Raw genomic sequence first — 12,796 nt, 5'->3', positions numbered from 1 at the left:
GAAAGGTAATTCAATCTTAGTGGGCATCTTTTTAATTTTGAAAAAAATTAATAATTAACAAAATCTGGGCCCAACTCATGGAAGGCGAACGCTTGAATCAATTATGTGAATGGTGGGCCCAACCCATTTAATTACCGTCGAGTAATTAACATGCCAAAGCCGTTACAGATGCAGCGAACAACTCCTTAATTTTTTTTATTCAGTTTCTCAAATTTTGTGTGGATATAAGTTCATTTTTTTATTTTGAGAGACGAGTTGATTTGCAGATAACAATGGCGGCTGTAAGTTTGAGTTTCAATCTGGTGGGGGCGTTCAAAGGGCTTTCCATCGGCTCCAGCTCCTCGTCTTCATTTTTCAGAGGCGATTTCGGTTCGATTCACTTGGGGCAAAACGCCGCTGTTCTGCTTCCGATGAAGGCGCCGCTGACGATTGAGTCGGCTCACAAGAAAGGAGCTGGAAGCACTAAGAAAGGCTTGGAGTCAAAATCTTCGGCGATCAACCAGCCAAGACTGGCTCCATTATCGTCCGCCAACGCGGCACCAAGGTCTCCCTCTCTCTCCCGTGTTTTTTTTAGGTTTGATTGTTTGAACTCTTTGGAGTTCTGAGGTATTAATTTAGGGCTCATTTACTTATTGCTGGATGAACTAGCTAGGATGATTGAAAGGCCGGTGTTCTTGTTCCATGAATGAATAGAACAATTGTTGGATGCGATCTCGAAATTTGTTAGTGCTATATACAGTTGGAAGGTGTATGATTGAATGTTGGAGTGCAGAATCATCGAATCTTGTTGCTGCTATATACGATTGTGAATGTTGAACCTTATTAGGGTTATTTGTGGTTGGAGGGTATCAGGAATTGAGTAAAGTAACATGAAAAGGGATTTGGAAATATTCTGTATTTCTCCTAACAGTCAACATACATCCACAGTAGCTATATATAGCAATGATCAGAAGGATCTAGAAATATGAACAAACTCTTAATCACTAAATGACAAAACTACTCAACAAACAAAGGCCAGCTCACTGCGATGCATTGGATCGATGCTCATACCAACACACGTCTCGTTCACGCACTGAGATTCCTTTTTATCCTTGTATACATGACGATGCAGCGTTGAGATTTCTTGCTCTTCTAGCTCCACACTAACATCCCCCCTCAATTCGAGCGTAGACTGAGGACATATGCTGAGCTTATTCCTCAGTTTCGAGAAGAATTGGTAAGACAACAGTTTGGTAAGCACATCAGCTGATCAGATGAGGGAACATGGCGAAGATCAATCAGCTTAGCGCGCACTTTATCGCACACAAAATGAATGTCTAATTCAATATGTTTCGAGCGAGCATGTAGAACAGGATTGCTAGCTAGAGCAATGATGCTGATGTTGTCAACCCAAACAACAGGTTTAGGCGAATGTCGGATGCCCAATTCATTACAGCACACACAACCAGAGCAAGACTTCTATATTCAGCTTCAGTGCTAGAGCGGGAAACTACAGCTTGTTTCTTGGAGCACCAAGAAATGAGATTGGTCCCAAAGAAAACGCAGTGTCCGGAAATTGATCGGCGATCATCAGGGTGAGAAGGCCGTGATAGTGGGTGTGGAGGCAGTGATATGAAGACCATAGTCCACAGAACCAACAAGATAGCGCAAAATGCGCTTGACAGCTTTCCAATGGGTGTCCAATGGATGAGCCATGAATTGACTTATCTTATTGACGGAGAAACTGATCTCAAGGCGGGTGATTGTTGCATACTGTAAAGCGCCGACGGTGCTGCGGTATAATTTTCCATCAACAGTTGGATTGTCATCATCCTTTGTCAACTTGAGATTGACAATCATAGGAGTAGGACAACCTTTGCATCCTTCATCTGAACTTTGTCAAGAATATCACGAATATAGGAACCTTGACTCAAGTGAAGTCCTTGTGTAGTACGGACAACTTCAACTCCAAGAAAGTGAGTTACTTGACCCAAATCTTTGAGCAAAAAATGTTTATTTAGGCCAGCTATAATTTGGGCAATAGCGGAAGAAGAAGACCCTGTAATCAACATGTCATCTACGTAAATTAGAAGGTAGGTAACCTCAGAACCCCTGTTGCAGAAGAACAGAGACGTATCAGCACGAGATTGAGTGAAGCCCATGGATAAGAGCACTGATTGCACCGTGAAAAACCAAGACCTCGAGGCTTGTTTTAAGCCGTAGAGGGATTTATTAAGCTTGCACACAAGATGTGATCCACCTTGCTCAAAACCAAGAGGTTGCTCCATGTAGATTTCCTCATTCAAATAACCATGAAGGAAGGCGTTGTCGACGTCCAAATGCTTGATATTCCAACCGGCAGAGATGGCAATAGAGAGGATGAGATGAATGGTTGAGGGCTTGACCACCGGGCTGAAGGTTTCGGTGAAATCAAATCCAGGCTCTTAAGAAAAACCTTGAGCAACCAACAGTGCGCAATGCTTCCATCAGCTAGCTTTTTTATCCTGAAAATCCAGGAGCACCCCACAAGATTTTTACCAAGTGGAAGTGAGGTTAGTATCCAAGTTTTATTCCTTAGTAAGGCCAAGAATTCGTCAACCATAGCCTTCTTCCATACTGGAATTAAAAGAGCAGCTAAGGCAGATCTTGGAAGATTAAAGCAAGATAAGGTGATGGTGAGAATTTTGGGCTTGAAGATCCCGGCCTTGGAGCGAGTGATCATAGGATGAGAAGTGGAATCAGAGAGAGTAGGAGGTGATGCAGTTGCAGATGGAGAAGTGGACGAAGATGAGTTGTCAGACACAGGAGAACCAGTTTCTGGTGTAGATTGTTCACACACTGGAGATGGAGGTTGATTATGTGTTGGAGAGGGAGGCTGATTTTGGGCAGGGGAGGAAGGTGGATCGTGTGTTGGAGAGTGATGTTGACTATATGCTGGAGAGGGAGGTTGATCAATATCTGGAGATGGATGTATAGGAGAGGGAGGCTGATCATGTGCTGAAGATAAAGAATTTTGTTGGATAGGAAGAAGTGTTGGAGATATAACAGATATTGGAGGAAAAGGCAGAGAGACATATGTGGGAGAACAAGGAGGTTTAGTTTGATAAGGAAAAGTGGTCTCATCAAACAAAACATCCCTCGACACAATGACTTTTCCATCGCTGAGGAGGACTTTGTATCCTTTGTGGTGACTGCTATAACCAATGAAGGTGGCAGGAGAAGACCTATATTCAAGTTTGTGATGATTATATGGCCTCAAAAAAGGATAACAAAGGCAGCCAAACACTCTCATGGCAGAGTAGTCTGGTTTGGAGTTAAAGAGCTTTTCTTAAGGTGAAGTAAAGAGAAGAGTTTGAGTTGGTATACGATTTATGATAAAGACAGCAGAGGTAAAAGCATCATCCCAAAAGGATGTAGTTAATCCAGCTTGGGCAAGTAAAGCCAACCCTATCTCAACCACATGCCTATGTTTTCTTTCTACCAACCCATTTTGTTGGGGAGTATAAGGACATCTCAACCAAACCACATGCCTATGTTTTCTTTCTACCAACCCATTTTGTTGGGGAGTATAAGGACACGATATTCTATGATGGATTCCAGAAGAATTTACTCAGACTTCTATTTTCCCCACCCCAATCACTTTGCACCATTTTTATTTTGGAGTTGAGTTGATTTTCAACATGATCTTTGAAATGTTTAAACACATGTTCAACTTCACTTTTGGCCTTTAGCAGATAAATCCATGTGTATCTAGTGAATTGGTCAATGAAAGTGACATAATAGGAAAATCCATTTCTGGATTTGATGGGAGCAGGACCCTATAGGTCAGTGTGAATAACCTGAAGAGGAGTGTAAGTAGTGGTAGAAGTGGGATAGGGAAGTCTATGACTCTTTGCAATACAACAAGGATGGCATAGAATACTTGATTTTATTGAATGATATGAGATATTACAGCTATTAATAGCAGTCTTAACCACATCAAAGGCACAATGGCCAAATCGTCTATGCCAAATATCTAAAGTAGTTTTGACAGAAGTGGAATGGACAGCAGGAGATACATCACTCAAGGAAAGGGAGCAAGCAACAGGAGTACTGAAGTTGCTATTATTGGACTTGAGAGGGGAATTGCTGGATGAGGACTTGTGGAGGAGAAAGTGATAAAGGCCATTTTCAAGTGTGCCCCGAAGAATGATTTGCTTGGTGGCTCGGTCTTTGACAAGACAGAAATCAGAGTGAAATTCAAAATACACACCATTATCCAAAGCAAATCGAGAAACACTCAAAAGATTTTTGGAAATTTGGGGAACATGTAGCAGATTATTAAGCAGAAGGGATCTAGAATCTGAATGATTAGAAGAGTTGAAAGTAGAGTTGCCAATATGGGCAATTTTTATACCAGCTCCATTGCCGAGGTTAAGAGAGGCACCTCCATAATAATCAGTGCAGTGTTAAGAGTAGAAAGGTCATTGGTGACGTGATTCGTTGCCCTGGAATCTGGATACCAGGAGGTGGTAGAGGCAGCATCCTAGCCAAATTCTGAAGTAGCAATGGATGAAGGAGGTTGCCGAGAGCACAAAGAAGTTTGATAGCCATGGTGGGGCCGAGCGTGGACAAGATTGGCAGTAGGAGGCGATTGAAAACCTGGAGTAGGAGGCTGAGCTCGGGGAGCCTGAGGAGAGTAGCCTTGAGCGAACCTGTACCAGCAACGGTCGGCGGAGTGGCCAGGCTTTTGGCACACCTGACAGGTGAGGCGACCGGTGCCGAAGCGACCACGACCACCGCGTCCCCCACGGTAACTGCGACCATCAGATCTGGGAGGATTGGAGACACTATTGCGACCATCTCTGCGATTGTTAGTGAAGGCAACATTTGCCGAGGGCTGAGAACCATCTGTATTGAGAGGTGAGGATCAAGCAGCCTCAAGTCTGGATTCAAAGCTATGAAGCAGAGCATCAACGTCGTGAACGGACCAACCACTATCACGAGAAGTTACATTAACCATCACCGGGTCATATTATGAGCCAAGGCCGCCAAGGATGTACAGAATGTGATCGTCTTCGGAGACAGAACAACCTGCGGAGCGGAGTAAATCACAGTAGCGCTTGATTTTGTTAAGATAATCATGCATGCAGTGGTCGTTTTTCTTGAAGGTCTGGAGCTGCAGCTTGTACTGCATGACCTTAGCCTTTGATTGGCTGGGATAGCTCGTCTGAATGGCTTGCCAAATATCATTAGAGGAACTGAGTCCAACAACGTGGATCATGGTACTCTCGGAAAGAGAGCCCTGAAGCCAGGCAGAGAGTATCTGGTCTTGACGATGCCAAGCCATGTAAGCTGGATTTGCTAAGGAATCGTGGGCGTTGATGGCTGGAGGAGCTTCCTGGTCGCCGGAGAGAAATCCGTCAAGGCCATAACCAGTAACGGTGGCCAGAACTTGCTGGCGCCAGATGAGGAAATTTTCATCATTGAGCTTTATAGAGAGAGGGTGAGAGTGATTAAAAGTGGAGGTAGAAATAGCAGGAGAAGTGTAGGAATCCATGGAAGGAAAGAGAAATAAGCAGAGAAAGGAGATGAGAGATTAGAGTGGAAAGGGGATTAGAGTGGAACCCTAGGCGAATGATACCATAACAGGAATTGAGTAAAGTAACATGAAAAGGGATTTGGAAATATTCTGTATTTCTCTTCACAGTCAACATACATCCACATTAGCTATATATAGCAATGATATCACTAAAGGGATTTGGAAATATTCTGTATTTCTCCTCACTAAATGATTGAAAGGCCGGTGTTCTTGTTCCATGAATGAATAGAACAGTTGTTGGATGCGATCTCGAAATTTGTTAGTGCTATATACAGTTGGAAGGTGTATGATTGAATGTTGGAGTGTAGAATCATCGAATCTTGTTGCTGCTATATACGATTGTGAATGTTGAACCTTATTAGGGTTATTTGTGGTTGGAGGGTGAGATGCCAAACGTTAGAGTGCTATATGCAGTTGGAGGGTGAATAATTAAACCATATTAGTGATATATGCAACTGGAAATGTCGAACTTTATTAGTGATGTATGCGGTTGAATGTTGAGAGATTGAATCTCACTAGTGATATATGCAATTGGAAATGTCGATTTTTCTTAGTACATATGCAGTTGAAGGGTGAGAGACTGAACCTTGTCAGTGCTATCTATATACATTTGGGGTGTTATATGTGATTGGAGGATGAAATGTGAAATGTTACATTGTGTTACGCAATGGAGGTTGGAATGTCGAACTTCATTAGTGCTACATATTAGATAGCTTGGTTCAAGTGCAAATAGGTTACTATTTTCTATTTATGTAATATAGTTCCACAAATAAATTGATATTAGAGTGGTTCTTTCTGAAAATGGTATTGAGGTTTTGCTTTTGTGAATGTGATGTGGAATTATCTTTTGTTGTATGAGGCTATATCTGCACGGTTGGTTTACACAATGTGTATAGGACAACTGTCTACATGCCTTTCTTCAGTGTTTATTAGTCGTTATAAAACTGTGGGTGCCATTAGCTATATTTTGCACAAGTCCTCAAAAATCCCAACTTGGAAATCGGCAATGGCAATGGATCCAGTTTCGTTTTTATTTGCATTTTATCCTTTGAATATCGAATAAGCGAGAAGAAATGAATCTGTTTTATACTCCGAGTAAGAAAGTGTAATAATGGAGTGCTCATTTCAGTTGGAAGAAGCTCGGCTAGAAAGGAGTTCGGTAAGCTCGGCTTACCGAGCTGGAACTAGCCTGGAACTAGCCGAGAAGAAGAAGGCAGAAGTCGGTAAGCTCAGCGGTAAGGAAGCTCGGTAAGGAAGCTCGGTAAGGAAGCTCGGCGTTGAGATGGAATGAGCCGAGAAGGAAGAGTTCGGTTGTAAGCCGGGAAGGAGTTCGGTTGTAAGCCGAGGAAGGAGTTCGATCTTGAACCGAGGAAGGAGTTCGGTCTTGAACCGAGAAGGAAGAAGCAACCTAGCCGAACTAGCCGTTGGAGCAGCAGTTAGTTAGCTGAGATGTAGCGGTTATTCTTCTTGCTTTCTTGATTCTTCTTGTAGTTAGTTAGTAGCAGTTGCTACTTGATTATAGAGCTTTAAATAGCTCACCGTGTATGTAGTTTAGAGAAGAGTTTAATCAATAAAGAGTTTTCCAGTTTTCTCTCCAAGATTATCATCTTCAATACTCAAAGTGTGAGTGTGTGTGTTTTCTGCATTGTGTGATCTCATACAACAGTGAGTGTGTGTGTGATCTTATTGAGTGTGTGAAAGCCTTGTGTGTGCGAATCCTAACAAGTGGCGCCGTCTGTGGGAAAGGGATATTGAAACTGATTTGCAGAGGATCAAACGGTTTCAGAGATGGCAGCAAGGCTTGATGCAGAAAAGTTCACAGGCAAGAATGATTATGGCCTGTGGAAGATGAAGATGAAGGCGGTTTTAATTCAACAAGGCTTGGCGGCAGTTCTTGCAAAACCAGAGGAGAAAGGAAAGGCTCCAGTGCTTGATGAAAAAGCTCAGGCAAAGATGGAGGAAATGCAGCTCAAGGCACATTCTGCAGTGATTCTGTGCCTTGGAGATAAGGTCTTGAGGGAAGTTCAAGAAGCCAAGACTGCGGTGGAGATCTTGGACAAGTTAGATGAAGTTTACTTGGCCAAATCCTTGGCTAACCGGCTGTATCTCAAGAAGAGGCTGTATGCCTATAGTTTTTCTGGAGATAGGTCCATCATTGAGCAGCTAGAGGAGTTCAACAAGATCATTGATGACCTGGGATCTGTTGATGTCAAGATCTCAGATGAGGATAAGGCCATTCTCACATTGAATGCCTTGCCTAGCTCGTATGACCAGCTAAGTGATGCAATTATCTATGGAAGAGATAAACCTATCACCTATGCAGAAGTCTATTCAGCCTTGATGGCCAAAGAACTCCAGAAGACAGCCAACAGAGGCTCTGCAAGCTCCAATGTTCAAGCTGCAGAGGCCTTGAATGTGAAGAAGTTCAAGAAGCAGAACTTCAAGAAGAAGTTTGAGGGCCCTAAACCCTCAAGTTCTGATGCTCAGAAGGAAACCAGAGCTTGCTATTGGTGCAAGAAACCTGGACATTTGAAGAAAGATTGTCATGCATGGAAGAGAAAGATGGCCTCTGAGGGACACAATCAATCTGATTGTGTGGAGAGTGCTGATCCCCCGGCTCAACTCATGAATATCAGTGATAGTGGGGTCAGTCATAGGTGGATAATGGACTCGGGGTGCAGCTTCCATATGTGCCCAAATAGAAGCTGGTTTCATGATCTTCAAGAAGCATCGGGTACGGTTGTTCTTGGTAATAATCACATTTGTCAGATCAAAGGAATAGGGAAGGTAAAGCTAAGCCTACAAGATGGCTCTATAAAGATCCTAACTGGGGTGAGGTATATTCCAGAAGTGAAGAGGAACCTCATCTCATTGGGAATGCTGGAACAGAAAGGGTTCACCATATTGATGAGTCAAGGAAAATTGTTTGTGAAATCTGGAGATGCAGTGATGATGGAGGCTGACAGAGAGCATATTCTCTACTATCTGAAGGCTAAGGCTGTTGATGGAGAAAGCAATGCAGTGTCAGATGATTCCATAATGCTATGGCACAAGAGATTGGGCCACCCAGCTGAAGGAAGCTTGAAAGAACTCATCAAGAAGGGTCTGATCTCTGGAGATTTCAACAAGATGGACCCCTGTGAGCAATGTATACTTGGAAAGGCTAAGAAGGCACCCTATCCTACAGGTATTCACTCTTCTACAGCCCCTTTAGACTACATACATAGTGATCTTTGAGGGCCTTCACCGGTGTGTTCAATTGGTGGAGGAAAGTATTATCTAGCTATCATTGATGACTATACAAGGAAGTTGTGGGTATATATTCTTAAAGAAAAATCTGAAACACTCACAAAGTTCAAAATATGGTGTAAGGAGGTTGAGCTAGAGAAGGGTAGAAGTGTTAAATGCTTAAGGACAGACAATGGCCTAGAGTTCTTGTCTGCTGAGTTTGATCTGTTTTGTAAAGAGAAGGGTATGAAGAGGCACCGGACTGTTCCTGGTAATCCTCAGCAAAATGGTGTTGTGGAAAGGATGAATAGGACAATCCTAGAGAGGGTGAGGTGCCTACTTCTTGGGTCTGGTTTGAGCAGCAGATTCTGGGGTGAGGCTGTGTATACAGCAGCCTATCTCATCAATAAATGCCCATCTACTGCCCTGAAATCTGAAACTCCTGATTACATGTGGTATGGAGCTCATAGTGACTACTCAAAATACAAGGTGTTTGGGTGTGTGGCCTATGCTCATGCTAGGCAAAGTAAGCTTGAAGCTAGGGCTCTGAAATGTATCTTGCTGGGGTATCAGAGGGGTGTTAAGGGGTATAGGCTCTGGTGTATTGAGCCCGGTAAGCAGAAGGTCTTGGTGAGTAGGGATGTGGTGTTCTTGGAGGATCAGATGCCATACCTGAAAGATAAGCTGGACTCCAGTGAAGATGAGGGTGATTTCTTCAAGGTGGAGCCTGTGGGGGTTGGCCTAGGAGCAGGTGGAGTTATTGACTCAGGGAGTGAGTCTGATTCAGATAAAGAAGAGGCTCCAACTCAGGGCAACCAGGCTGGTGAGTCTATATCAGACTCTATCAGAGACTATCAGCTTGCAAGGGACAGAGTTAGAAGAGAAACAAGGCCACCAACAAAGTTCTCTGATGTTGTGTATTATGCTCTGTGTGCAGCTGAAGGTATTGATGGTGCAGATCCACTCACATATAAAGAAGCTATGCAGAGTAAAGATAGAGAAAGATGGATTGAAGCCATGAATGAGAAAATAGAGTCTTTACTCAAGAACAAAACATGGATTTTGGTGGACAAATCCAAGCTGAATACAGATGGAAAGGAGAGGAAGCTGATCAGTTGCAAGTGGTTGTTTAAAAAGAAGGTAGAAACCACTGATAAAGACAGAATCAGGTTCAAGGCAAGGCTGGTGGCTAGAGGCTTTACACAGCAGGAGGGAATCGATTTCAATGAAGTGTTTGCACCTGTTGTGAAGCACACTTCGATTAGGATTCTATTGGCTGTGGTGAATCAGCTTGACTGGGAGCTACAACAGCTTGATGTGAAGACAGCCTTCCTCAATGGAGATCTAGAGGAAACTATCTTCATGGAACAGCCAGAGGGCTATGTGAAGATTGGAGAAGAAGGCAAGGTGTGCCTGTTACAGAAAAGTCTTTATGGACTTAAGCAAAGTCCTAGACAGTGGAATAAGAAGTTTGATGCACAGATGAAGAAGATTGGCTTCTCCAAGTCAGAATATGATGATTGCATCTACATCAAGAAGGCAGGCAGGACTCCCGTTGCCTACCTATTACTCTATGTGGATGATATGCTACTTGCAGGGCCTTCTATGACAGAAATTCAGAAAGTTAAACAAGATCTGAAGTCAAGCTTTGAAATGAAGGATCTAGGAGAGTCAAGGAAGATCCTAGGCATACATATTCAGAGAGATAGAGGCTGCAAGAAGCTGTGGATGCTGCAAACTGACTATATTGAGAAAGTTTTGCAGAGATTCAAAATGGAAAATGCAAAAGCTGCATCAACTCCTCTGTCCCAGAGTTTTAAGCTATCAAAGGAACAAGCCCCTAAAACTAAGCAAGAGGCTGATGAGATGGAGGCTATCCCTTATGCTAGTGTGGTTGGAAGTGTTATGTACACTATGATTTGTACAAGACCAGATTTGGCTCATGCTATCTCAGTGACTAGCAGATACATGGCAGACCCGGGGAAGGAGCATTGGAATGCTCTTAAGTGGATATTGAGGTACATGAAGTCAACTAAGGACTGGGGGATTGTGTTCAATGGCTGGGAAGGTGAATCTGAGGAGGTTGTGCAGGGCTATTGTGATGCAGACTATGCTGCAAACCTGGACAACAGAAAGTCCCAAACATGTTATCTTTTCACCATGTTTGGAACTGTAATCAGCTGGAAGTCAGGGTTGCAAAGTGTTGTTGCTCTCTCAACAACAGAATCAGAGTATATAGCTCTCACTGCAGCTGTACAGGAGAGTTTTTGGATTCAGGGAGTGATTTCTGATTTTGGTTTTGACCAAAAGACAATGGTGATTCATTGTGACAGCAGCTCAGCTATGTGCTTGGCTAAACATCCGGGTTTTCATGAAAGGAGCAAGCACATAGACATAAAGTTGCATTTCATTAGAGATGAGATTGAAAAGGGGAGAGTGAAGGTGATTAAGATTAACACCTTGCACAATCCGGCTGACATGCTAACAAAGTCTCTAGGTAGAGACAAGTTTGATCATTGCAAGAAATTGATCAATGTTTGTGCAAGAACTGAGATGAGCCCTCAGGTGGAGAATTGTAATAATGGAGTGCTCATTTCAGTTGGAAGAAGCTCGGCTAGAAAGGAGTTCGGTAAGCTCGGCTTACCGAGCTGGAACTAGCCTGGAACTAGCCGAGAAGAAGAAGGCAGAAGTCGGTAAGCTCAGCGGTAAGGAAGCTCGGTAAGGAAGCTCGGCGTTGAGCTGGAATGAGCCGAGAAGGAAGAGTTCGGTTGTAAGCCGGGAAGGAGTTCGGTTGTAAGCCGAGGAAGGAGTTCGGTCTTGAACCGAGGAAGAAGTTCGGTCTTGAACCGAGAAGGAAGAAGCAACCTAGCCGAACTAGCCGTTGGAGCAGCAGTTAGTTAGCTGAGATGTAGCGGTTATTCTTCTTGCTTTCTTGATTCTTCTTGTAGTTAGTTAGTAGCAGTTGCTACTTGATTATAGAGCTTTAAATAGCTCACCGTGTATGTAGTTTAGAGAAGAGTTTAATCAATAAAGAGTTTTCCAGTTTTCTCTCCAAGATTATCATCTTCAATACTCAAAGTGTGAGTGTGTGTGTTTTCTGCATTGTGTGATCTCATATAACAGTGAGTGTGTGTGTGATCTTATTGAGTGTGTGAAAGCCTTGTGTGTGCGAATCCTAACAGAAAGGAAAACACATTGATTAAATAGATAAACTCCTTCAGAAATGAAGGCCTCGGCTACTGGAGTATTTGCATAAGATACTCCTCTCCTAACTTGCTGGAGTATTTATACAATCAAAAGTAAATGCAATAATTAAGACAATAATTATGATAATAATATGGCACTAATATTACTATCCCCACATTTTGTGCAGTTTCATCCCGGCAACAACGTTGGGATCACACTATTTTTGCCTTGATCGATGGACTAGTGAAATTTGACTAGTGAAATTTGACAAGTTTGGACCACACAAGAAAAAGGTAAGCCATTCATCTTCAATTCCATTTATGTGGGGGTAATGCCTAATTTCACTTAAACATACTACAATAAACAGATTAGTGTCTACCCCCGACAAGTGCAACCCGAGAACCCCAACAGCTACAGAGCCTGAAAGAGGGAATCGTTCAGATTACAACGTGAGCGAAGAAGAGCTAGAAATGAAATCAGAGAAGGCATTGTGGCTCAACCTCAACTGGTTCTTGCCTCTGCAGCTGAAGATGCAGCAGTTTGTTAGCCAGCTTAAGGGTTTGTTGCTTGTATTCAACAATCATGAGTTTGACCCAATTAGAGGGTTTTTTCTTCTTTTATACTAGACTACATATATCATTCCTCGTTTGTACTGCAGTTTTTTTTTTGTTCCGGATTTGGGAGAGACGCATGACCCTCATGCGTCACCCGTTAATGAAACGCATGACCGTGATGCGTCTATGGGTAAGACGCATGAGGGTCATGCGTTTTTTATTTTTTTTTTATTTTAATTGAAAGATGCATGAGGGTCATGCGTCTTAG

General features: G+C 42.9%; 1 pseudogene; it reads left to right on the top strand.

The window, feature by feature from the left end:
* Positions 1-126: 126 nt before the first annotated feature.
* On the top strand, positions 127-12,650 carry LOC121761881 (annotated as a pseudogene).
* Positions 12,651-12,796: the final 146 nt, after the last annotated feature.

The sequence above is a fragment of the Salvia splendens genome, chromosome 13 (genome assembly GCF_004379255.2).
Source record: "Salvia splendens isolate huo1 chromosome 13, SspV2, whole genome shotgun sequence".
Classification (NCBI taxonomy): domain Eukaryota; kingdom Viridiplantae; phylum Streptophyta; class Magnoliopsida; order Lamiales; family Lamiaceae; genus Salvia; species Salvia splendens.
This window is presented reverse-complemented; position numbering and strand designations above follow the sequence as displayed.